Below are 25,836 nucleotides of genomic sequence, written 5' to 3'. Positions count from 1 at the left end.
TTCATAATTTGTCACAATACATTATTTCATAATTTGTCACAACTCTTAAAGAGTATATAAAAAGAATTATAATTTATACTGCATTCTTTAAGAATCTGTCATCATTCTTGAAGAATTTTTGTTTGTTTTTTGATGGTTTTCCCGTACCTCCTCACACTTGAACCTAAACGAACAAATTATTCAATTAAAACTTTCGTTTTTCCGCCTATAAACAAAAACGAGAATAGTTAGAACATTTGGTGTCAAAATTAAATATTTTTTAATTAAGAAAACAACTTAAATTACATAACAACCTACCTTTCTCATGATCCACTTCATAAATATGGAATGAGCATTCTAAAAGCTTATTCTAAAATACCAACCTCTTAATATATAGTGTATGCTATCTATATTCTCTATTTCTGGTCGCCACTCAAATTGATTCCCTTCTCGCGTATGATTGTTTGATCGCCAAATGACAGAAATTCAAGATTCTGCTTCAAGGAATTATCAACCATCAACTGTTAACATCCAGTAACATCTACATTTTGACATCATATAAAGTAATTTAATTTAATGAAATTATAAAGGATCATAAACTAAAAACAAAAATCATGAGGTGGAACAGTAGATAATGATAGAAGCTAATTCCCAAGAGGCATGGCTTTTTTAAATGTTAAAATATTGGTAATTGAATTAATTTCTCACTTACACATACAAGAAACAAACTTAACACCTCCATTTTAGAGATAAACTTAGAGTTTTACTCAATTGATAAATAAGTAGTCATAAGTTTATCATTAGGAGTTTTAATACATCAATGGTGCAACAAAAATCATAGAGAAAGTGAAGATTTTGAATAGTTTTCTAAGTTGGTAATGACTTCTCTTTCTGATGTATTAACTAATCACCTAATCTATAAGAAAATTCCATTTAAGCATATCAACAAACAGTTAATATGCATGTAAAATCACAAAGTTTTTTTTAAAATCAATCTAATAAAAGTGAACCTAAATGTTTTGGGGTTTGATACAGAGAATAAAATGGAAAACAAATCAAAACATAGACCTGGTTATTCTAAAAAAAAAAAAAAAACTTAGAAATTAAAGATTAAGGCTACTACAGGGCGTAAGAAGAGAAGAAAGATTGCTTTTTGCTCATTTTGATAATAACTCCAACCAGGATTCCTAATCTCTTAAATGTTCAAAATCAAAGAAAGAAAAAGCTCTTTAACATTCAAAATCAAAGAACAATAGTATGTTTTTCAAGTTTGTTGACAAATCAAAGAACAAGAGTAAATTGATCTAGAATAAGAAAACTAAACAACATTCAAATTATTGATCATACCTATATTTATTCATACACAAGTCATTAAATTCAACATCTTCACTGGCTAATCTACTTCATTTACCCATGGCAGTGGGCAACAACGGCGGAAGTGAATATAGTTAGACGATGAGATATAAGGAGTGGTGGGATGGTTTAGACGTCAATGCTTCCAAGGGAAGCTGATGATGAAGGATTGTTGTCGCTGGAGGGGAGGCGTCGGTGGAGGACTTGTACATTCGAGAGGAAGGTGGATGTAGGGGAAAAATCGGGTGAAAAAGAATTGCGGGGTGAAGAACCGAAGGTCGGATAAATAAGACTCATACGAGATGATAGGGAAACAGTTATTAGATTAATTATTTTACCATATTTAAACATAAAACAATATTATTATATTTTATCAAAATGAGTGGTTAAGATTTGGTTATACACTCACACAATATTTATGATTTATATATGAACCTAACTCATATATATATATATATATATATATATATATATATATATATATATATATATATATATATATATATATATATATAGGGCTAGGTTAATATGTTTCTTACATTTATTGTTTGCTAGAATGCATCGATAGGAATTTAGTAAAATTAAATAATTATTTAATTAAATAAATGTAGATATTAAAAGATTTCCATAATTGTATGTATATTAAATGATATCCATAATTATAATTTTCTTTTTACGTAAACTAATTAAATTCGTCATTAACGTCAGTAATAACAATCTTTCAGAATGAATTCGCATCATGACTTCATTTTTTGTTTCAGAACTCAATCACTTAAAATACAATAATTTTCTTTTTAGGAATTTTCGATGCCTTTTTCTTTTCATTGAATGTTTGATCTTACGAATATTGATGACTTGTTGATTGCTTTATTAAACATGTTACTAAAGTATTCAAATTTTTATAGAAAAAAAGAAACATGGTGTTTACAGCATCTTAAAAACTTCCAACAATACAAAGTAGGGAAAAAGCCACTTTGTGTTTCGATTTTGGGATAACAAACTATAATCTATTTAATTACTCTCCTATTGATGCATAATATTTTTTTAAGCTTACTTCTTCATTCATGTCTAATTTGGTTTGTAGAATTTATATGGATTCTAAAAGGAGAATGTAAACATTTTATAAAATGGTGCTAAATACTTTTCCCCACGTTATTATTTTCTTTTGGTATATATTGGTTGTGTTTACAAGAACTTTGATTCATTCACAAATTATGGTCTTTTTTTGTTGACTCGTGCAGAGATGTTCTTGATGCTTTGGGACTTGTCCGTTATTGTTGCAGAAGAATGTTGATGACTCATGTTGATCTCATTGAGAAGCTTGTGAATTACAATAGTTACAACAGTAACTTTACTCCCTGTTTTTACATTAAAAATTATTTTCAACATTACAAATGAAGTGATTATTATTATATTCAAAGCCATAATTAGTCCACTAAAACCATTGTTTCTTTTTTGCTCTTACACTAACAAATATGGAGTTCTTTTGCAGCATTGGAGAAAGCTGATATTAGCTGAGGCCTTATGAAGTTCGTGAAGAATGTTTTGGATAATCCTAAATAACTTCCCAAGTATATGCTAAATTGTATTTATTAAACAAAATTTATTTGACATTTGGGTTGTATTGTCTACTGTGGGAATATTATTTTGGTTTAAAGGATTTGTAAGCTTTTTGTATATCCGTTAAGCTAAAGATTATTCCTGTAGAGACAAGACTCTCTGTAATCTTTGAGGTAAGTCCACATCCACTACTATTTTGTATGCATATCACACATCAAACATGAAAACTAACACTTTTTAAACAAGGAATAAGATTAAACATAAAATCGTAATACAAAGATGAAGATTTAAGGTTCTCATGACACTATTTGTTTTTCATTCCTTTTGTAACATTTTATACATGACTATATTTGACAACATAGACGAACTTTTTAAATTTTTTGTATAAGAAGATTTAAATATTTTTTAGCTACGTACTTTCTTGTATTATACTTTATGTCATCCTACTTTAAACCTAACATAAAACAAATCCGAAAATAACAGCCTACTTTCTTGTAAAATTGAGAATCCAACCTATTCAATTTAATGACCATTTTACGCCTGCATTGACCCTGCATTGTACTTGACAAATTTTAATGAAAAAACTGTTTTTTTTTTTTATCTCCAACAGGGACCATTCCTATAAAACTGTTTATTGCATTTTTGTTTTCTTAATTTCGTATGATGTCTTTTTGAGAGATTCTTTAGTTGATCCATGAAAAGGAATCCAACGAGTTGTAAGGTTCTTTAAAGCTTTTTATTTTTGACTTTGAGATCACTGTTACTAAAAGGCTTTTGATTTTGGTTTGTTGCATGTTACATAGATATATGTAGATGTTAAGATAAAAAAATTAAAGTATTTAACTAATTGAAATTTTATAATTCTTTCATAGAGTAGTAAATAATGTTATTTGGTTAACACTTTCAATTCTCAGAAAACTAGCTGAAATGCAAGCTCAAAGAAAAGAATTTTCGAATGTTTCAACAATAAAGAAGGGCTCCAGTAGGCAAGAAAAACAAATACCAAAAAATTTGTCACAAAATATTATAAAATATGTCAAAAAAAACATAAAAGCTGGAAAATAGCAAAAGTTTAAAATTGTATACATTGTTTTTTTTTTTTGACAAATTTTTTCACGTTAGGGGATGTTTTGTTAGTTTTCAGGAATTTGAAACAAGGGGTTGTTTTTTGTCGAATTTTGTAAGTTAGGGGCATGTTTATTACTTTTTTTATAAGTTAGAATGGTTGTTCCAACAATTCTTATGCATTTCAAACAAATGTTATTTTTGGCTTTTTTTTTTACTATGTTATGGGCTGTTTTGAAGTTTTTTTCTAACTTATGGGGCTGTTGTGACAAACCAAATTGCTATTTTACATGGTTACAAACAAGGTTTACAACAAACCAAATTGTTATTTTACATGTTACAAACAAGGTTTACTGTTTTCCAAAACTTGTAGGGTTGTATTACTATTTCTAATTTGTGTATTTATTTGGTTACATATTTAAAGACTAATATTATAAAAGCCCTAAATATTTTACGCGTAATTGGAAGAAGCCCTAATATTTTTTTTTATTATTGTTATGGCCATAAATTTCTCGCAGAATTATCACTCTATTCCACTTAACGAGTTTTATGGTTAACTTGGTTAACTTTTTTACAAAATCAGTCCTAAAAAGTTCAAATTTGGTCCCCGGGGTTTGCAAAAAATTACAGCACATGGTTTTTTCATTTTATTTTTCGTGTTTTGTATACTTTATTTATTTTCGGTTTTTTATAAATATATGTACATTTTTTTATTTTCTTTTTATATATATACTTTACTTATTTTATTTTTTAACTTTATTTTTCAACAAATTTTTTAAACCTTTTTACCTTTTGTTTTCTATTTTTTAGTGTATATATAGAGTATATTAGATTTTTTTTTAGGTTTTTTCATATTTCTTTTCGTATTATATTTTATTTTTTTCATCTTTTTATTTTTTTATTTTTTTTCTTATTTGCTTTCCAATTATTTGTTTTTTTTTTTGTATTTTTATCTTTTTATTGACCTGTTTTTAAAAATATAAAATGTATTAATATATTAGAGTATATTACAATTTTGGTAATTTATAGTTATTGTAACTTTTTTATTTTTATTCATGTAAATAAAGTAGTTATGTTTATATTTGTAATTTCGGTCCAACTTATTTTCTTTTTATTCTTTTTTTTTCTTTAGTGCTATCATATTTATGTTACGAAGAAATAAAAATTTAGAAAAAAATAGTTTGCTTACTGAGAATTAGTGTTTCAATGTGTTATATAAATTGCAAATTAAATCATATTTCTATATGTGATATCAATAGATTAAATTCAAGATAATATTTTTCAATTTGATAATAGACTAAAAAAACAAAAAAAAATTATAATAATAGTCGGTGTTTATAAAAAAAACTTGTTATTGTAGTTTATATTGAATTCAAGTTCGTTTACTTGAATCAAAGCAAATCAAAACATTAGACAAACCATAAATAACTATAGGGAAAAAAAAACAAAATTTGTAATATGAAAAAACCATAAATAACAAAAAATAGAAAAAACAATAAAAAAAATAAAAATATGAAAAAAATAAAATAAAATACGAAAAGAAATATGAAAAAACCTAAAAAAAAACTCTAATATACTCTACATATACACTAAAAAATAGAAAACAAAAGGTAAAAAGGTTTAAAAAAATGTTGAAAAATAAATTTAAAAAATGAAAATAAATAAAGTATATATATATATATATATATATATATATATATATATATATATATATATATATATATATATATAAAAGAAAATAAAAAATGTACATATATTTGTAAAAAATAGAAAATAAATAAAGTATACAAAAACCGAAAAATAAAATTAAAAAACCATGTGGTGTAATTTTTTTCAAACCTCAGGAACTAAATTTTAACTTTTTAGGATTGATTTTGCAAAAAAAAAGTTAACCAAATTAACCATGAAACTCGTTAATTGGGCTAGAATGATAATTCTACGAAAAAGTTGTGGCCAAAGCAATAATAAAAAAATATCATGATTTTTTCCAATTACGCGTTAAACTTGTAGGGCTTTTATAATATTAGTCTCATATTTAATTGACATTTTTTTTGCGTATTTATTTGGTAACAAATTTAATTGAAAGAATCTGTACATAAATTCACTCATATTATTCACTTAAATTATTGTTAATATTATTATAATTAGTAACATAGTTAATTAATTTTTTTTTATCATTTTAATATAATAATAAAAATTGTAACATCCGAATTCCTAGGTATAATTTTTATTCTTTTATTTTTGGGTGTTGTGAGGAGACTCGGCGAGTTGGAGTTTAAACTCGCCGAGTAGGATCGCGGTCTTTGCATGCGGGTTCGCGTCTGGACTCGGTGAGTCCACGCTGTTTAATGAAACCCTAATTTCTAGGGTTTGAGACTTATTTAAAGGGGCTTATGACCGTCATTTGCGGCCACCAACCCCAGAGAGAAACCCTAAAGAGATTTTGAGCGTTTTGGGAGAGAGAGGAGGCCATTGTTAACCTTTGAAGCATTGTTTGACAAAGCAAAGGAGGTTCTAGCTAAGAGGAGGCAAGGGAGGTGGACATTCTTCGAATTTGGAGCTTAGAGCATCACTTTGGAAGTAATATTTTGGCTCCCTTTTCTGTTGTTATGATGAGCATGGAGGTTTAGGGTTTCTTGACCCCTTTGTTGGTTAATTTTGATGTCCATTCCGTCCCTATTTGTGATGAGGCTTGGAATGTGTTTGGTGGTCAAACCAACAAATGATGGGATAAAATAATATTAATAAAACTCAAATCACTGCTATTTCTAACACTAAAAATAGTATAGAGTAAGCAGGGTCGGTCCACAGGAATACAGGACTTCTTATCTTGCCATATTTTCACACATAATACAGATAATATTAAAATGGGGGATTGTGTTTGAGCTTGAACTAAACTTCATAAATAAGAAAGATTGATAAAAAAACGCAATAAAAGAAGTACATTTCCAATTCTGACTCTTATACATGTATTATGTTGAAAGATTTAATATGATTATAACTCATGTTCATTGTAGGTTGGTATGTTGGATATTAATAAACTCTAATATCCAAATTAGCAAAAATATTTTATTCAAAACAAGCTCTTCAAATAAAACTTCATTTAATTGATTTAACTCAAATAAGCTCTTGCATCAAATCATTAAATGACATTAAGTTCTTGCACTAATTACCAACAATGTTTAACATTCCTCTTAAGCTTGGGAATATAAACATTTAATCTTTGATTACACTAATTTTGATCTAATTACAACCAAGTAAGTGTGTGTTACTAACATCAAATCATAAAACATATACAAATTTCATAATTTGATTAACTAGATTAACTAGAACCCTAATTCATTGATCAAGTGAAAAAGAGAACCAACCAAACACATGATTAAGATCAAATCAAAGATTACTAGATGTTAAACATAAGTCAAATTCAAAGTACAACCTAACAACACATACTTAAGAGTTCAGATTCAGAAATGATAATGAAATCAACTACACATGTCTAGGTTGAACTACAAATCAAACAAGTTTAAACTTCAAATTGACTTACAAAAAGGAAATTAAAGTGTTTCCAAGTGTTAATCTACTTGCCAAAGTTCTGAAAATCGCCTTCCTTTCTCCCAAAATCCGACCTAACTTCCCACAAAACTAATTGTCTCCATTATAAGAAAACAAAACGAATTTTAAACTGCCGAGACGTTTACACGGCCCGTGTAAATTATAGGGTGCCATTTACACGGCCGTGTAAACAATAGAAGTAGAATGCTAAATCTTTCAAGATCATCGAAGTAGACTGCCCTTGCATGTACATTTACACGGCCCGTGTAAATGGAAGGCATAAGTTTACACGGCCGTGTAAACCTCTGAAAAGCTGAATTCTACATTCTCCTTCTTCTGAGCTCCAAAACTTCTGTAACTCTATCCCCAGTTCTCTTAATCTTCCTCCAGCGATTTCCAACCTTCAAAAAGTCCCTGAAACATCATAAAAGTGTGTGAATGGAATTGCATCATGAAAAATCCCGAAAAATATGCAAAATGCATGAGTTTAAACCTAAATGCAATGCACTTTTATGAACTAAAACTACAAAATGAATGCATGAAATGCACCTAACAAATCTCCCCAAGCTTGAACCTTTCTTGTCCTCAAGAAAGAACAAGGAATTTAAACCGGAGAAAATAAAATAAAATAGAAGAAAAGAAATTAAAGTTAAAACTATTTGAAACTTAATGAATGAAATTAAAAACAAACATGAAAAGATCCAACCCAATTACCCTGTTTTGTACCATAGTTGAGAATGTACCTGTCATGCCTTGAGTTAACTTGGCTTTAATCTCAAAATATTATATGATAATAGAGATAAGACTATAGCCACTCCCTAGTACAACTCAACAGAATCAAAGATCACAATACTTATTCCTTTTCAATATCATCAAATCAAATTTTGGAACTAATTATGGTCTTACTCTCGTGAAATTATATGTGACAAAACATGCTCAACCATCTTTGTTTCATAAAATATAACAATGTCCGATTCCAGCTATTTGGTGGTTAACAACAATCTTTTTCTGAAAAATATTTTCTAAAAATTCCCTAATATTTATCCAGATTGGTTACAAACTTCAAACCACTTACACCAGTCGAAGTAATTAACATTCAGTCCAATGTCATAAATTCATATCCAAGTCCAAGGGAATCTTTTGACAGCCAAGTATTTTTCCTAAACACAACATCTAATTAAACTATAAATACAACAATGTACAAACTTTCTAATTACATTTTTTTTACAAATAAAGCTCATGGCTTTCTTTGAAATCCGTGTAACGGGCTTCCAACCAACACATCCAAATCAAATGACCTTAGTGTGCTAGATTTGAAGAGATCCCTCGGGTTTACTTGCCCGAACCTCAAAGGCCACAGATTAGCTTTATTTGCTATTATTAAGTTCATGACTTTCTATGGAACCCGTATAGCGAACTTTCAACCCAATCAATCCCAAACAATTTAGCTTTAGGTGATTAGGTGTAGAACACCCCTCAGAGTTTACTTGTTCGAATCCCAAAGGTCACAGATTAACTTAATAATAGTTTTTTTTTTCAGATCTATTATTATTATTATTTAAATACAAATAACTAAGCTAACACATAACACTTAATTGATTTATTTATTCGGCCGATTTCTTTATATTTTCGTCCTTGACTGTTTGTTATGGGACATCTCACGGTCTATTACCGTGAGTGACTTCTAGACATTTTTCGGGGGACTAAATGTTAACATGCAAAAACCCGTAAGTATAGTTGAAAGCTATGTCCTCAAGCAGGGTATATAAAAGGGAATAAGTAGAAAGGACTTTTAAGAGCGCTGGAAGGCGGGACATTGAGATTTTGCATTCTTTTTATGAACTTTTGAATTTGGCATTTTAAGTTCAATTGAGCATTACTACTCATAAGACCGGTCATATGTCCCAAAGAATCGACTCATACCTGCTGTTATCCTCCAGTGTTGACAATCTTCTCACTTTCTGTTTTGCACAAGTAGCTTCGGGAGATGTGCTCGTGTGTGATTAACTTGCTTTTAGATTTTTCAATAAAAAGAGCAAGTAAAATCTCAAGGCACAAAACTCACTTACCATCTCAACTATTTTGAGAAGATTTGGCTGCTTGGAATTGGATCAAAAAAATTTTACTTTTACTTTTTTTTTTCAAGTTAAATGAAAATGCAAAATTTTAGATTAAATGAAAATGCAAAAATTTAGATGCAAAATGCAAAAAGTATAATAAAAATAGAGTAGAAAGAAAATCTTTTTGGTTTTTGAATTTTTTTCTAAAAAATGACAAAGAAAAATAATGCAATGCAATGCAATATGTACAAAATTTACATGCAACCTACATGCAACGGGATAATGCATGGATGGATGCCCCTCCGCAAGCTTAAAATAAGCATCGTCCTCGATGCTTGGAGAGAGGCATAGCTGTCCTATTGAGGACCGGGTGGTTGAGATGGAGGGAACTGTGAAGGATAATCTGCAGGATAGTAGGGCGGCCATTGGGGTTGAGATGTTGATGGTGGCTGCGGCTGTGTGGGGAGGACAAGAACTCTATGGATATCGCTTAGCATGTGATGAATGTTGCGGTTGTGCAGCTCTTGAGCGGCCCATCTTTGATCCTGCTCAGCCCAACGCAACTCTTGTTGGGCCCAATGCTCTTCTTGCAAGTTACGGTAGTCTTGAAAATCAGAAGTGATTTCAGCGACACCCGTATAAATTTCTCCGATTTCCTGCTGTATACTTGTGTAACGGTGGTTCAGACGTACAAACTCACCCATATAAAGATTGTGTTCAGAAGAAGAATTGGGGCGAGATGAACTAGAGGCACCAGCAGTAGGAGCAGGAGGAGGAGAGGGTGGAGGACTATGATCTACTGTAACACCTAAATTGGATTTGAGCTTCCAAGTGGTTGATGGAATGTCATTGGCTAAATTGAGTATCTTCTTGTTTCTGCTGTCTATGCGTAGATACTCTTTCCCATCTACTGTCCAATGAACATCCCCAGTGGGAAGGCGGTGGAAAAGATGCATTGTTTCCATAACATCAATGGATAGACGAGTACGGCCCATGACTATGTTTGTTGGGTTGTTGGGTAAATGGAGGCCAATATGCTCAGCAATAACAAAAACCATGCCTCTACAATGTAACTGCCCACCATGGCTCGTAGAATTTCTGAGCATTTTTTGAATAACCCAACACCCAAAATGAGGGACTTCAGCAGGCTTATGAATCATACACCACAAGACTTCTAGCTCTTTCTTATTAGCCTTGCTAATCTCTTCTTGAGGGAATAAGAGAGAAGCAATGATCCGGTGGGCGACTTTCAAGACCGGATGGATAATGCTAGAAGCTTTGGCTGTTCCTGACTGATAATCATACTCACAAGAAATGCTTCTCCAAAAATTTGTACAGTTTTGCTCAAAAATGATATTTTTCTGCCCTTTGCTGTGTATACATCCCTTTTTGCTTTGGGAGCACCAATCATATCACAGAGAATGTCAGCATGAAACTGATGGGTTTGATTGAGCAAATGGAAAGTCAGGAGATGAGTTTGATAGTCAAAGGTAATGGAAGACAAAAGTTCCAACATCGGTGTTTGGTAACTAACTGCATGAAGATTCAAAAGACCCTCCCATCCTATGTTTTTAAAGAGCTTGTGGACACCCTTATAGATATGCAAATCTTTGAGGGCTTAGATATCCACAAAATTTTGAGCACCCATGGTTCTTGTAACAAGATTTGCATACAATATCTCTTGTCTATTGGTCTCAAAAATTAGACCAAATTCATAAGGGTTGTCCATGGGGTGTGGGTCTTGTTCATCTTGTGAAGTTCCAATTCTAGGTCTTTTACCCCGAGAAGCCATTACCCAAATGAATCAACAAAGAGTTGCACATAATTAAGACAATAGAAGCACAAGAACTAGCAAGTCTCACCAAAAAAATCACCCAAAAAAATGAGGTTCTATCTAAATGCACAAAGTAAGAGTGTGGAACAATTATACCAATTTGTGCTTGATAATGGTGGTAAGATGATATCCAATGCTTCCCCAAGCTATCCCCAAGCTTATCCTACAAGAAATTTCAAGCATTAGGTCGAAATTTTGAGGTTCAAAAATTCTAGGGTTTTGCTCAAAAACCCCAAAATCGGCCATGAGAGGTTGAAATAGATGTGAAAGATAAAGAAGATGAAGAAAAGAGAAGAATTTCATACCTTGGAGCTTGATTTTTTACGCAAAATGGAGGAAGATTGAGTATTTGGAAGGGTTTTTTCGAAGGGGGCAGTAGGGAGAGAGGGAATCGCAGGTATTGAGTGAAGAATGAGTTAGAAAAATTGAGATTTGACCTTAAAATCGTTCAGCCCTGTTTTTGCGTTTACACGGCCCGTGTAAATCAAAGGGGAGGATTTACACGGCCGTCTAAATGCTTGAATCAAAAATACCGTGTTTAATCGTTTACACGGCCCGTGGAAATGGAAGGCATAAGTTTACACGGCCGTGTAAACATCTGAAAAGGCCAAAAAATTTGATTTTTTTCACTTTTTGAAATTGCAACCTGCTAAACCTCTATTGCCCAAAAAATGGTTTTTAACCTTCTTTTAGCATGAAAAACAACTTGGAAGTTTGAAAACAAGAAAAAATACAATGAAAATATACGAAATGACAAAAATACCCCCGGGTTGCCTCCCGGTTAGCTGCCCCTTTTTAATGTCGTTGGCTCGACTTGGACCCCAACTATTTGTCAATTTTCATACTTTGGATCAATTACTTCCTCCACCTCTTCATTCTTGACTTGAAATCCTTCATAATAAGGCTTCAAACGGTGACCATTTACCTTAAAAATCTTCCCGGTTTTCTCAATTGTGATTTCTATTGCACCATGCTCAAAAACATTAGTGACAACAAATGGTCCCACCCAACGGGACCTTAATTTACTAGGAATCAATTTAAAACGCGAATGGTAAAGTAGTACCTTTTGACCTTTGTGAAATACCTTGCGTGTAATCATCTTTTCATGGAATGCTCTGGTCTTTTCCTTATAAAGAACCTCATTCTCATACGCTTCATTGCGGATTTCCTCAAGTTCTTGTATGTCCAGCTTCCTCTTCTTTCCCGATTCACTTAAATCCATGTTGAACTGTTTGATCGCCCAATAGGCCCTATGTTCCAACTCAACGGGTAACCGACACGGCTTTCCAAAAACGATACGATATGGAGACATTCCAATTAGAGTTTTGTATGCAGTGCGGTACGCCCACAAAGCATCATCAAGGCGTGTACTCGAATCTTTCCTTGTTGTATTAACGGTTTTCTCCAAAATGCCCTTGATTTGTCGATTGCTCACCTCAGCTTGTCCATTTGTTTGTGGGTGGTATGATGTGGAAACTTTATGAGTGACACCATATTTCTTCAAAACACTCCCGAGTATACGATTACAAAAATGTGTACCACGATCACTAATCAAGGCCTTTGGAACACCAAATCTAGAAAAAAATGTTAGCCTTCAAGAAATCTATCACAACTTTTGAATCGTTAGTACGGGTAGCCTTTGCTTCCACCCACTTGGAAACATAGTCCACAGCCAAAAGAATATAAATAAAACCCGAAGATGATGGAAAAGGTCCCATAAAATCAATGTCCCAAACATCAAAAATTTCACAAACTAATATGGGGTTTAGGGGCATTTGATTCTTTGAGCTTAAAGAGCCCATTCGTTGACATTTATCACAGCTTGAACAAAAAACATAAGAGTCATGGAAAATACTTGGCCAGTAAAATCCACTCTCTAAGACTTTTCTTGCAGTCCTTTGAGGACCAAAATGTCCTCCACAAGCATAAGAGTGACAAAATGTTAAGATAGAAGATACCTCATATTGATCCACACATCGTCTAATCATTTGGTCAGCATAATATTTCCATAAATATGGCTCATCCCAAACATACCTCTTGGCTTCTTTCTTGATCTTGTCTTTTTGCCATCGAGTCAAATCTGGTAGAAATTGATTTGTGACAATGTAGTTCACAATATCGGCATACCACGGGGCAACTTTTGCTGAAAACAAGTTTTCATCGGGAAATGCATCATGAATGGGAGTTGAGTCATCGGGAGGAACAATCCTGCTAAGATGATCAGCTACAAGATTTGACTTTCCGCTCTTGTCTTTGATTTCAATGTCAAACTCTTGCAAAAGTAATACCCATCGAATGAGTCTAGGCTTCGAATCCTTCTTTGCAAGTAAATACCTAATAGCTGCATGATCAGAATAAACAATGACTTTAGAACCTAGCAGATATTGACGAAATTTGTCTAAAGCAAAGACAATAGATAACAATTCTTTTCAGTTGTTGAATAGTTAGCTTGTGCACTATCAAGTGTTTTTGAGGCATAGTAAATGACATTAGGAACACGGTCTTTTCTTTGCCCTAACACTGCACCAACTGCATGATTACTGGCATCACACATGATTTCAAAAGGCAAACTCCAATCCGGTGATTGAAGTATTGGTGCTGTTATCAACAACTCTTTCAACTGATCAAAAGCTTGCTTGCACTGTTTGGAAAACTCGAATTCTGCATCTTTTTGTAGGAGCTCACACATGGGACGAGATATTTTGGAAAAATCTTTGATAAACCTTCGATAAAATCCTGCATGACCAAGAAATGAGCGCACCTCACGAACACAAGTGGGATAAGGTAAAGATTTTATGACATCTATTTTTGCTTTGTCCACTTCTAGACCCTTAGAAGACACAATATGACCTAGTATGAGACCTTTGTCAACCATAAAGTGACACTTTTCATAATTCAAAACAAGATTGGTCTCAATACATCTTTGCAAAATCTTTTTCAAATTACCCAAACACTCATGAAAAGAATTACCATAAACTGTGAAATCGTCCATAAAAACTTCAATGATTTCCTCTACAAATTCCGAAAAAATACTTACCATGCACCTTTGAAAAGTGGCTGGAGCATTGCAAAGCCCAAAAGGCATTTGCCTATATGCAAATGTTCCGAAGGGACATGTGAAAGTAGTTTTTTCTTGGTCCTCAGGTGCAACGGGTATTTGATGGAAACCAGAATATCCATCCAAGCAACAATAATGTGTTTTTCCCGCTAACCTTTCCAACATTTGATCAATGAAGGGAAGTAGGAAATGGTCTTTCCGGGTTGAGGAATTGAGCCGTCTATAATCAATGCAAACTCTCCACCCGTTTTGCACACGGGTGGGGACTAACTCACCTTGGTCATTCTTTGTAACGGTAATACCTGTCTTCTTTGGCACAACTTGGACCGGACTTACCCACTTACTATCTGATATAGGGTAAATCATTCCTGCATTCAACAACTTCAAAATCTCTTTTTTCACAACCTCCATCATTGGAGGATTCAGACGCCTTTGAACTTCTCGGGAAGGCTTGTAATCTTCTTCCATAAGGATTTTGTGCATGCAAAGCGAAGGACTTAGCCCTTTGATGTCGGCTATAGTCCACCCAACTGCTTCCTTATATTCCTTCAAAGTGGTGACAAGTTCTTCCTCTTCTTTTGCTGACAACTTGGTGGAAATGATCAGTGGCAAAGTTTCCTTGTCTCCAAGATATGCATACTTGAGATGCTCGGGTAAAGTTTTTAGCTCCAATTCCGGTGCCTGCACAATAGAAGGAACAAGTTTTTCATTAGACATTGGTATTTTCAGCTTTGGAACATCAAACCTCATTTTCTTCTTCTCATCCATGCAAGACACAACCTCCATAATCTCTTTATCAATTGTAAATTGATTGGCAAGTTTTTCCACTCTTTCCTTTTGAAGATTCCTGTCTAAAATGAGAGCTAACACATCAAGATTAGACAAATCAAAACACTCCTCTGTCAATGGTTCAATGACATCCACAAAATTCAAAGATGAAATATCACTTGGATATCTCATAGCATCATAAATATTGAAATTTATCACCTCCCAATCAAATTCCATGGACAATGTACCATCATAAACATCAATTTTCATCCTAGCTGTTTTCAAAAAGGGTCTTCCTAGAAGAATTGAACTCAAATTTGGTGAGTCATCATCATCCATATCAAGGACATAAAAATCTGCTAGAAACACTAGTTCATTCACTTGGACTAACACATCTTCTAGCACACCTTTTGGTTGTACTAAAGATCTATCAGCCAATTGAATGATTACCCCGGTCTTCTTCAATGTGCCAATATTTAAAGTTTTAAAGATGGAAAATGGAAAAACATTGATAGAAGTTCCAAGGTCTAGCATAGCTCGTGGAACATGAAGATTACCTAATTTGCAAGGAACCGTGAAAACACCCGGATCCTTACATTTTTGAGGTAATCTTTTTTGTTACACTACAGACACATTTTCTCCTACTTTGACAGTTTCATTCCCTTTCAGTTTTTTCTTAGATGTACATAATTCCTTAAGGAATTTTGCATACTTAGGGACTTGTTTGATGGCATCAATAAGAGGGATATTTACCTCTACCTTCCTGAACATCTCCATGATTTCATTGTCTTCATTTTCACGCTTTGACTTGTTTAATCTTGAAGGAAATGGAGGAGGAGTGACTTTTGCTTCAATAGGAACTTGCTTGGAAGGTGTTTTTGACTTCTCTTCTTCTTTCTCTAGCTCCATCTTTTCTTCTTCTTCAACCATCTTTGGACCTTCATATTCTTTGTCATTCCTCAAAGTGATGACACATGCACTATGTTTTGGATTCTTCTCGGTTTGCGCGGGTAGTTTGCCTTGTGACTCCAATTTACTCACAGAAGTGGCGAGTTGAGTCATTTGTTGCTCCAAAGTCTTGATGCTCGCTTTGGTCTCATTTTGAAAGGTTTGAGTACTTGTGGCTAAACTCTTAACAATGTCTTCCAAAGACATTCCCGATCCGCTTGAACTACTTCCTTGATGCATATTTTGAGGTTGATATTGAGATTGATGAGGAGGTTGAGTTGGCTGGAAATGTGGTTGATAATTTTGTTGGTGATGCATTTGATTTTGAAATGGGGGTCTTGGTTGATAAGGTGGTGGTCTAGGCTGAAAATGGGTATTAGGTTGATGCCAATTTGGATTGCTTCTTGGCTGGAAGTTTCCTTGCTGTTGACTTGAAAATCCCATAGCTTGAACTGGCTGTACATCTTCTTGTAACATGGGACACATGTCAGTAGGATGTCCAACTTGTGTACAAATGCCACAAGGTCTAACTGTTGGTGGTTGCACGCCCTTGTCTTTTGCAAGCATCATTACTACCTTAGTCAACTCAGAAAGTTGACTTTCAATTTTTGGAGCAGAAATTTCTTTCACCCCCTTGGTGCGTCACTGTACCACTCTTCTTCTTGGACTGTATGTTTAGACTCTTCTGCCATGTTTTTTATAGGAACTCTGATTTCTGTTGGAGTCTTATCAGCTATAGATCCACCACTTGATGCATTAAGTAATCTCCTATCCCAAGATAACATTCCTTCACAAAAATACTGCAGCAACTGATATTCTGTAATCCCATGTTGTGGACATCTTGAGCACAATTTCTTGAACCGTTCCCAATAAGTATGCAATGCTTCTCTCTTTTGTTGCTTGATGCCAATTATCTCTCTACGTAAAGCTGAAGCTCTCATTTCGGGAAAATATTTATCCAGAAACATCCTTGCAAGTTCATTCCATGTTGTGACTGACCCCGGTGGTAAGTCATACAACCACTCCTTGGCTGAATCTTGTAAAGCAAAGGGAAATGCCCTTAACTTGATTTGATCTTCTGTGACCTCATGTGGCTTCATACCCACACAAACAACATGAAATTCCTTAATGAATTTATGTGGGTCTTCATTCTCAAGACCACGGAATGAGGGTAACAAATGGATGAGTCCAGACTTGAGTTCAAAGTTGATTGCTGCAGGGTAATTTATGCACAAAGGTTGTTGGGTGACATCTTGAGTGGCCCATTGTCTAAAGGTTTGTTCAGGTGGTGGATGTGGAGGATTTTGATTTCCTCCATGGTTGTCTGCCATGGTAGGAGTAGGTGAAGATGGTGGGGTGATACTTTTGGATGTTGGAGAGGATGTAGTTGATAGATTTGATGAAGAAGCTCCGGATTTTTGTTGTTTCTTTAAAAGTCTGGCTTGCTTCCTTCTCTGTTTAGCAGATTTTTCTATCTCCAAATCAACTGGTAAAGGTGTACCTGTGCGAAAAGATCTTGGCATAAACAATTAGTACTACCGTATCCCCGGCAACGGCGCCAATTTGTTTGGTGGACAAACCAACAAATGATGGGATAAAATAATATTAATAAAACTCAAATCACTGCTATTTCTAACACTAAAAATAGTATAGAGTAAGCAGGGTCGGTCCACAGGAATACAGGACTTCTTATCTTGCCATATTTTCACACATAATATAGATAATATTAAAATGGGGGATTGTGTTTGAGCTTGAACTAAACTTCATAAATAAGAAAGATTGATAAAAAAACGCAATAAAAGAAGTACATTTCCGATTCTGACTCTTATACATGTATTATGTTGAAAGATTTAATATGATTATAACTCATGTTCAATCTAGGTTGGTATGTTGGATATTAATAAACTCTAATATCCAAATTGGCAAAAATATTTTATTCAAAACAAGCTCTTCAAATAAAACTTCATTTAATTGATTTAACTCAAATAAGCTCTTGCATCAAATCATTAAATGACATTAAGTTCTTGCACTAATTACCAACAATGTTTAACATTCCTCTTAAGCTTGGGAATATAAACATTTAATCTTTGATTACACTAATTTTGATCTAATTACAACCAAGTAAGTGTGTGTTACTAACATCAAATCATAAAACATATACGAATTTCATAATTTGATTAACTAGATTAACTAGAACCCTAATTCATTGATCAAGTGAAAAAGAGAACCAACCAAACACATGATTAAGATCAAATCAAAGATTACTAGATGTTAAACATAAGTCAAATTCAAAGTACAACCTAACAACACATACTTAAGAGTTCAGATTCGGAAACGATAATGAAATCAACTACACATGTCTAGGTTGAACTACAAATCAAACAAGTTTAAACTTCAAATTGACTTACAAAAAGGAAATTAAAGTGTTTCCAAGTGTTAATCTACTTGCCAAAGTTCTGAAAATCGCCTTCCTTTCTCCCAAAATCCGACCTAATTTCCCACAAAACTAATTGTCTCCATTATAAGAAAACAAAACCACTTTAAAACTGTCGAGACGTTTACACGGCCCGTGTAAATTATAGGGTGCCATTTACACGGCCGTGTAAACAATAGAAGTAGAATGCTAAATCTTTCAAGATCATCGAAGTAGACTGCCCTTGCATGTACATTTACACGGCCCGTGTAAATGGAAGGCATAAGTTTACACGGCCGTGTAAACCTCTGAAAAGCTGAATTCTACATTCTCCTTCTTCTGAGCTCCAAAACTTCTGTAACTCTGTCTCCAGTTCTTTTAATCTTCCTCCAGCGATTTCCAACCTTCAAAAAGTCCCTGAAACATCATAAAAGTGTGTGAATGGAATTGCATCATGAAAAATCCCGAAAAATATGCAAAATGCATGAGTTTAAACCTAAATGCAATGCACTTTTATGAACTAAAACTACAAAATGAATGCATGAAATGCACCTAATAGAATGGGATCCATAGAGGTCCAGAGAAGCTTTATTCCTCAAGCTTTATGAGGATTCATGGGAGTTTTGACCATGGGTTATGATATATGGGGCTAAAACATCATATAGGAGCAAATAGATGTTGTTTGAGCATCAAGGTTTGGGCTTTACGTGATTATCATGCTTGGGGAGGCCAGATCTATGATTTAATGGAACAGATCTGACCTTAGAAGTGGTTTTGAGTTTATGCATGGCATGAACTCGTAGAGTCTGAGAACAGACTCGGCGAGTCGTATGAAATTTGCCCATAATCACTCAGTGAGTGGACTTGTCGAGTTAAGGGAACGACTCAGTGAGTCAGAGCGAGTCAGGGGGACTGAGTTCAAGCCGGAACTCGCCGAGTTATTCTTGAGACTCGGCGAGTTGAGTCGTGGTGGCCCCACGATTCATGTCAGGTGGAACTCGTCGAGTCAGGGAGGTACTCGGCGTGTCAAGAGAGGATCTAAGAGAGTCAGTGGACACGTGTAGACTCGCCGAGTCGCCCTAGTGCACTCGCCGAGTCCGGCCAAAGTCGACCGTTGACCTTGTTGACTTTTAGTGTTGAGTATAGTTGTATTTATGAGTGTATTACTTTGTATGATTAGGCGGAGGCTAGATCACAATTTTTCCGAGGCAGACATTTACCGAGACATCGAGGTGAGTCTTCTCACTATACATTACCTAGAGTGGTATATTGTGTAGACCAGAGGGTCTTATGTGTTATGTATGAGATTATGTTCTTTGTGTTATGTGTATGTTGTATGTTGTTATAGACCGGGCTGAAGGGTCCAACGATACAGACCGGGCCGGAGGGCCCAACGAGCTATGACCGGACCAGAGGGTCCAATGAGCTACGGGACTGGAGGGTCCTGCTGAGACACATCGACCTGAGGGTCGTATTATAGCCTTGAGTGGCTTATGTGGTGTATGCGGTATATTTGGGGAACTCACCCAGACTACAGAGACAGTGGCGGAGATCACCGCCAAGTTCAGGGAGAGGGCTCTTCTCGTTCCTTAGTATGTACCTGATGAGGAAATGAAGAAGGCCCGTTATCATGAGATGTTGCGGAGCGATATCCGCCAGTTTGTGAGTCGGTCCAGCTGTAAAACGCTGGAAGATATGATTGCTAGAGCTCGGGAGAGGGAGATTGATCTTGAGATGGAGAAGAAGAGGAAACCGGAGGCGGTTTCGGGTTCAGGCGGTTCGGGCAAAAAGCCCAAGGTGTCGGATCACAGATCTAGGAGTCAGCAGAGCCACGGTCGATGTGGCAAGTGTGGGAGATTGCACGAGGGAGCGTGCAAGGCAGGGAGTTCCGGCTGCTACAAGTCCGGTCGGATTGGGCATTTGAGTAGGGATTGTACGGCCCCTGCTACTACCGTCGCAGCATCAGATCTGATTTGCTTTCAGTGCAATCAGAGGGGACATAAAAAGTCCCAGTGTCCGAGTTTAGCTTCAGCAGGGAAGGTGGCTGCACCTGCCCCTGCTACCTTGAGGATTACAGATGGCCGGCAGGGCCGAGCTGATGCGCCAGTGGCGAAGAGTAGGGCGTTTCAGATGACAGCAGAGGAGGCGCGAGCGACTCCTGATGTGGTGACGGGGTCGTTCTCTGTGAACGGCATTTCTGCTTTGGTATTATTCGATTCGGGGGCTACCCGATCATTCGTATCCCTTGCGCTTAGCAAGAGGTTCAGTAGAGCTCCTGGGGAGCTGAATTGTCCATTAGAGGTTGAAATAGCGGATGATAGGACCGTGAGGGTCGGCAGAGTGCACAGAGGGTGTTCTCTTCAGTTATTTGATGAGCAGTTTTCAGTGGATCTGGTACCTATTCCCCTGCGAGGGAATAAGGTTATTGTGGGTATGGATTGGCTAAGCCCCAATGGGGCGGTGATTGATTGCGAGCTTCAGCTAGTGAGGGTTCGCACTCCCAGTGGGGGAGAGTTGGTGATTCAGGGCGAGAAGCCACAGCGAGGACCGACCTTTTGTTCCGCCGCAAGGGCGAGGCGCTATGTTCAGCAGGGTTGCGCCGGTTTTGTAGCCTACGTTTTGGATGCCCGGGAGAAGGGCAAGTCGACAGTGGATGATGTTCCTATTGTTCGAGACTACCCGGACGTGTTTCCTGAGGATTTGCCGGGGATACCTCCTGAGAGACAGGTTGAGTTCAGGATCGACCTCGTCCCTGGTGCGGCTCCGATAGCCAAGGCACCGTATCGACTAGCTCCCCCTGAGATGCAGGAGTTGTCTACACAGCTGCAGGAGCTGTTAGACAAGGGTTTTATTCGGCCGAGCAGTTCGCCTTGGGGAGCGCCGATCCTGTTTGTGAGAAAGAAGGATGGGTCGCATCGTATGTGTATTGATTATCGGGAGTTGAATAAGGTAACGGTGAAGAACCGTTACCCACTCCCGAGGATAGATGATTTGTTTGATCAGCTTTAGGGAGCGTCTTGGTTCTCCAAGATTGATCTACGCTCCGGATATCATCAGATGCGAGTTAGAGATGAGGACGTACAGAAGACTGCTTTCAGGACCAGGTATGGTCATTACGAGTTTGTGGTGATGCCATTTGGGCTCACCAATGCTCCAGCCGCGTTCATGGATCTCATGAACCGCGTGTGTAGACCGATGTTGGATCGGTCAGTGATAGTGTTCATAGATGACATCTTGGTATATTCCAAGACGCAGGAGCAGCACGAGGAGCACCTGCGGGAGGTGCTGGAGGTTTTGAGGAGGGAGAGACTTTTCGCAAAGTTCTCCAAATGTGAGTTTTGGTTGCGCGAGGTGCAGTTCCTTGGTCACCTCGTCAACCAGAAGGGTATTCTGGTAGATCCGGCCAAGATAGAGGCCGTGATGCAGTGGGAGGTCCCGAAGTCTCCATCTGAGATTCGGAGCTTCCTAGGGTTGTCAGGGTATTATCGGAGATTTATTCAGGATTTCTCCAAGATAGCAGTGCCGCTCACCCGACTGACCAAGAAGTCAGTGGTATTTCGTTGGGGTCCGGAGCAGCAGACATCATTCGAGACCCTCAGGCAGAGATTGTGCGAGGCTCCGATCCTTACCTTGCCAGAGGGAGTAGAGGACCTTGTAGTCTATTGTGATGCCTCGATCACAGGTTTGGGAGCAGTTCTGATGCAACGAGGCCATGTGATAGCTTATGCCTCGAGACAGTTGAAGCCTCACGAGGCTAATTATCCTACCCATGACTTGGAGCTGGGGGCAGTTGTGTTTGCCCTCAAGATTTGGAGGCATTACCTTTATGGGGTCCATTGTACTATATACACGGATCACAAGAGTTTGAGATATCTTATGGATCAGCCGAGTTTGAACATGAGGCAGAGGAGGTGGTTGGACGTGCTGAAGGACTATGACTGTGAGATCCTTTATCATCCAGGGAAGGCCAACGTGGTGGCCGACGCCCTAAGCCGCAAGGTGTCGGCGGCCCCTATCAGGGATCTGTGTATGAGGATGACAGTGATCACTCCACTGTTGGAGCGGATCAAGGAGGCTCAGATGGAGGGCCTCAAGGAGGAGAGGCAGAAGTGTGAGAGGATAGTAGGCCGAGTAGCTTCATTTGATTACGACAGTCGGGGTTTGTTGACACTTCATGGTAGGGTATGGGTACCGTACTGGGGTGGGGTACGGCAGGTATTGATGGACGAGGCTCATAAGTCTCGATTTTCTATCCACCCAGGAGCAACAAAGATGTACCGAGATCTTCGACCCGATTATTGGTGGCCCTGCATGAAGCGGGACGTCGCCTGGTACGTCGAGAGATGCCTGACCTGCCGGAAGGTCAAGGCGGAGCACCAGAGACCTCACGGCAGGATGCAGCCGTTAGACATTCCCGTGTGGAAATGGGAGGACATTACCATGGATTTTGTCACCAAGCTTCCCCGGACCGCACGTGGAGTGGACTCGATATGGGTAGTAGTGGATCGGTTGACGAAGAGTGCCCATTTTATCCCGATCCAGGAGAGTATATCGGCGGAGAAGTTAGCCGATATATATGTGCGTGAGATCGTGGCACGTCATGGAGTGCCGGTATCAGTGGTGTCTGACCGAGATGTCCGTTTCACATCTAGATTTTGGAAGTGGTTCCACGACGAGATGGGTACTCGTCTCCATTTCAGCACCGCTTTCCACCCTCAGACAGATGGGCAGAGCGAGAGGATGATTCAGACTCTCGAGGACATGCTTAGGGCATGTGTCCTAGATTTCGGTGGCAGTTGGGATACGTATCTTCCGTTAGCGGAATTCTCGTATAATAACAGTTATCATGCGAGCATTGATCGACCTCCCTTTGAGATGTTGTATGGGAGGAAGTGTAGGACCCCGATTTGTTGGGGCGAGGTCGGTCAGCGAGTCATTGGGAGCACAGAGGTGGTGCTCAAGACGACTGAGTTGATCTAGCAGGTCCATAGTAGACTGCAAACTGCTCAGAGTCGGCAAGAAGAGCTACGCCGATAGAAGGCGTTCGGACTTGGAGTTCCAGGTGGGAGATATGGTCCTTCTGAAAGTCTCACCTTGGAAGGGTGTCATCAGGTTCCGGAAGAGGGGCAAGTTGGGCCCCAGATTTATTGGTCCTTTCAGGGTTTTGGCCCGGGTGGGTCGGGTTGCTTATCGGTTAGATCTTCCTGAGGAGCTTAGTCAGATCCACAGCACGTTCCATGTGTCTCAGTTGAGAAAGTGTCTGGTGGATGAGTCAGCAGTCGTTCCCCTAGAGGATATTCAGGTTGATAGCAGCCTGAATTATATTGAGAGACCGGTCGCAATTCTGGACCAGAAGACCAAGGCCTTGAGGAACAAGGAAATTCAGTTAGTAAAGGTGCAGTGGCAGCACCGGAAGGGGTCTGAGTGGACATGGGAGGCTGAGGAGGAGATGAGAGAGCACTACCCAGAGTTATTTGCAGATCCAGCCGTAGCAGACTTCGAGGACGAAGTCTGAGTCAAGTGGGGGAGAATTGTAACGACCCGTTTCCGGTATGTTAATTCCTTGGTAATTGTTGTAAGTTTTGCAAGAGGAACTCGGCGAGTTCATAGCCTGACTCGCCGAGTAGGGTCGCGGCTGCGAGCACGCATGAGCCGGGGACTCGGCGAGTCCATATCCTGGACTCGGCGAGTCCATCCGTCTGGGTGAAACCCTAAATCCTCGGGTTGCCCACTATTTAAACCACCTTATAGCCCCATTATCGCCTCCCTCACCCTGAGAACACAGTGAGAAAACCCTAATCCTCCCTTGAGAGCTTATAAGTGATTTGGTGCCATTTTTGTGAAGGTGTGAAGAAGGAGAAGAAGAAAGAAGCAAGGAAACGAGTTGTAGTGCAAAGATCCAAGGGCAAATCTGAGTTTATTGAGGTATTTTCGGAGTTCCCTTCTTGTTATATGCTTTAAACTTCCATTAGAACTCTTCTAAGAGCTATTTGATGTTTGTTCCAAGCCTTATGTTTGCATGAATGTCTTAATAAGTCGAAATACCTTTGGATCTGAATGTTGGGGTGTTGTAGAGCCCAGATCTACTGTCTTTTTGGAGTTACATTGCATATTAGCCATGGATCTACTCATTTTGTGCATCTTTTAGCCTTATTTCCCTTATTCATGAGGTTGTGCACGTAAAGTTGGAAACTTTACGTGGTAAAACAGCTTATTGGACCCAGATCTATCATTTGCATTTGTTGGATTCAAGAGAAATCGAGTAAAAACTAGCTGCATGGCAGCGACTCGGCGAGTCGGGATGAGCGACTCGGCGAGTCGGGTCGCGAGTCCCCGATTCCTTCGTTTTTAGCAGTGCCGAGTGCACCCAGTGAGTTAGAGAGTGGACTCAGCGAGTTGAGGGTAGACTCAGTGATGGAGGGACTCGACGAGTTGTTCATACAACTCGGCGAGTCCAAGGCAATCTTCTTAGGATCATGAACAACTCGTCGAGTTTGTTCATACGGCTCGGCGAGTCGGATGAAGATTGTCCGAGTTCTTGGATCAAGAGGGTACTCGTCGAGTCGATGCCACACTCGACGAGTAGCAGCGTGTAGAACTAAGAAGTGAGAGTAGGACTCGGCGAGTTGGGTGGCCCAACTCGGCGAGTCAGCCCAAAGAGAGTTGACTTTGACCAAGGGTAAAAGAGTCATTATACCCCAAGTGCAGTGTTTAGTATTTGATTGAGTGTGCTTATGGACTTGTAGCCGAGGAGATTCAGGAGCAGCAACCGTTAGCTTCCCGAGCCACACACTCAGCAGCCAGCTTACGAGGTGAGTTTCCTTCAAGTAGGGACGGGTCTAAGGCCGCAATGCCGGCCCGTCCAGTTAGCAGTAGTTTCCGGACTTCGGTCCGACGTAGCAGCTAGTATGTTTGATGCCTTCGTGGCTCAGACAGGATTTATGTGCTATGTTTTATGTGTTACGTGTTCCGGGCTACGGCTCGATGTAGTATGCAGTATATGTGTTCATGCTAGTTGATATGCTATGATATGTTCAGTCAGTTAGTTCCGGACTCCGGTCCGATGCAGGGGACAAGGTCCCAGTCAGTTCCGGACTTCGGTCCGATGCAGTTAGTTCCGGACTTCGGTCTGATGCAGTTAGTTCCGGACTTCGGTCCGATGCAGTTAGTTCCGGACTTCGATCCGATGCAGTTAGTTCCGGACTTTGGTCCGATGCAGGGGACAAGGTCCCAGTCAGTTCCGGAC

The 25,836-nt window shown here is 37.9% G+C and overlaps 1 pseudogene; it reads right to left on the bottom strand.

Moving 5' to 3' along the window:
• Positions 1-9,925: 9,925 nt before the first annotated feature.
• LOC111910913 (uncharacterized) lies at positions 9,926-16,747 on the bottom strand (annotated as a pseudogene).
• Positions 16,748-25,836: the final 9,089 nt, after the last annotated feature.

Source organism: Lactuca sativa, chromosome 8, assembly GCF_002870075.4.
Source record: "Lactuca sativa cultivar Salinas chromosome 8, Lsat_Salinas_v11, whole genome shotgun sequence".
NCBI classification, from domain to species: domain Eukaryota; kingdom Viridiplantae; phylum Streptophyta; class Magnoliopsida; order Asterales; family Asteraceae; genus Lactuca; species Lactuca sativa.
The sequence above is the reverse complement of the archived record's forward strand: the minus strand, read 5'-3'. Positions and strand labels throughout refer to the sequence as shown.